The sequence below is a fragment of the Haematobia irritans genome, chromosome 2, assembly GCF_050003625.1.
Source record: "Haematobia irritans isolate KBUSLIRL chromosome 2, ASM5000362v1, whole genome shotgun sequence".
NCBI lineage: Eukaryota > Metazoa > Arthropoda > Insecta > Diptera > Muscidae > Haematobia > Haematobia irritans.
In genome coordinates this window covers 178,631,034-178,633,376 of record NC_134398.1, presented here as the reverse complement: position 1 = coordinate 178,633,376, position 2,343 = coordinate 178,631,034, and positions in this window count along the sequence as shown.

The window sequence follows — 2,343 nt, the reverse complement described above, 5'->3', positions numbered from 1 at the left end:
CCCGTCTAATTTTAGATTTTTCTTATTTGTTCTACTTATCTTTCTTTATTTTTCAAACTACAGGAATGCATATTCTCGAAACAATTACTAAATTTATCATTAATGCCAATTATGAAAAGATGTTTTCATCAGGGATGGAATATACAATACAAAGACAAGTAGTTTTTTGAGCAAAAAAGTACTTTTCACTAAATTTCAGTAAAAATTCCATTGGAATATTATTGTCAATAGCTTCTTTTGAATGTTGTTTGTTAACTCTTCATTTAAAATATTTCTTTTTCTAATTTTATATCCGCTTACAAAGACTGCTACAACACTATGTAATCACGATTGCCACAGTAGAACTTCATGGTGCTTCATAAATTTTCTGTCGATGAATAAAAATAAATTGTTGACAAAATTGTCTATATAAATAAAATGTTGACAAAATTTTCTATAGAAATACAATGTTGAAACATTTTCTATATAAATAAAATTTTGACACAATTTTCTAAAGAAATAAAATTTTTACAACATTTTCTATAGAAATAATTTTTTTACAAATTTTTCTATAGAAATAAACTTTTGACAAAATTTTCTGTAGAAATAAAATGTTTACAAAATATTCTATGGAAATAAAATTTTCACAAAATTTTCTATATAAAAATAAAATTTTGACAAAATTGTCTATATAAAAATAAAATTTTGACAAAAATTTTTATTGTTGTTGTTTTTTATTTCAGCTTAAAACCATACATTGACTAAACTACAAGAGTAGCTTAACCAACAGAGGAAAAGAATGTTTGTCAAATTTATTTGGGCAAAGCCCTATAGACTGCAAGATGGTTGGATGGACGCACGTTTCGGAATTACCACATTCCTTATCAGCATTTATAGAAAAAATTCTGATAAAATTTTCTATAGAAATAAAAAGTTTCACAAAAAATTCTATAGAAATTAAATTTTAACTAAATTTCCTATCGAAATAAAATTTTGACAAAATTTTCTATTGGAATAAAATTTTAATTAAATTTTCTATAGGAATAAATTTTTGACAATTTTTTTTTTATAGAAAAAAAAAATTTAATAAAATTTAATAAAATTTTTTATAGAAGTAAAAGTTTGACCAAATATTTGTATAGAAATAAATTAAAAAAAATCTATCGAAATAAGATTTTAGCAAAATGCTCTATAGAAATACAATTTTGACAAAATTTTCTACAGCAAAAATTTTATAAAATTTTCTATAGAAATAAAATGTTGACAAAAATTCGATAGAAATAAAATTAAAAAAAAATATATTCTATCGAAATAAAATTTTGATAAAATTTTCTATAGAAAAAAAATTTGACAAAATTTTCTATTGAAACAAAAATTTGACAAAATTTTCTATAGAAATAAAATTTTGACAAAATTCTTAATAGAAATAAAATTTTGAGAAAATTCTTTATAGAAACAAAATTTTTAGAAAATTTTCTATAGAAATAACATTTGGACAAAATATTGTATAGAAACAAAATTTTGACACAATTTTCTATAGAAATAAAAATTTGACAAAGTGTTCTATAAAAATATAATTATGACAAAATTTTCTATAGAAATAAAATTTTTACAAAATTTTCTATAGAAATAAAATTTTTTCAACATTTTCTATTGAAATAAAAAATTTTATAGAAATAAAATTTTGACAAAATTTTCTATAGAAATATAAGTTTTACAAAATACTATGTGGAAATAAAATTTAAAAAAAAAAATTCTATATAAAAATAACATTTTGGCAAACATTTTTATAGAAAAAATAAAATTTTGACAAAAGAAATAAAATTTTAACTAAATTTTCTATCGAAATAAAATTTACACAAAATTTTCTATAGAAATAAAATGTTAACAAAATTTTCTATGGGAATAAAATTTTGCCAAAATTTTCTACAACAAAAATGTGATAAAATATTCTATAGAAGTAAAAGTTTGACAAAATTTGCATATAGAAATAAATTTAAAAAAAATCTATCGAAATAAAATTTTAACAAAATTCTCTATAGAAATAAAATTTTGACAAAATATTCGATAGAAATAAAATTAAAAAAAAAAATATTTTATAAAATTAAAATTTTGATAAAATTTTCTATAGAAATAAAAATTTTACAAAATGTTCTATTGAAACAAAAATTTGACAAACTTTTCTATAGAAATACAATTTTGACAGAATTAAAAATGTTCTACAAAATTTTCTATAAAAATAAAATTTTGAAAAAATTTTCTATAAAAATAAAATTTTGACAAAATTTCCTATAGAAATAAAATTTTGATCAAATTTTTTATAGAAATAAAATGTTGAAAAAATTTCTTATAGAAATAAAATGT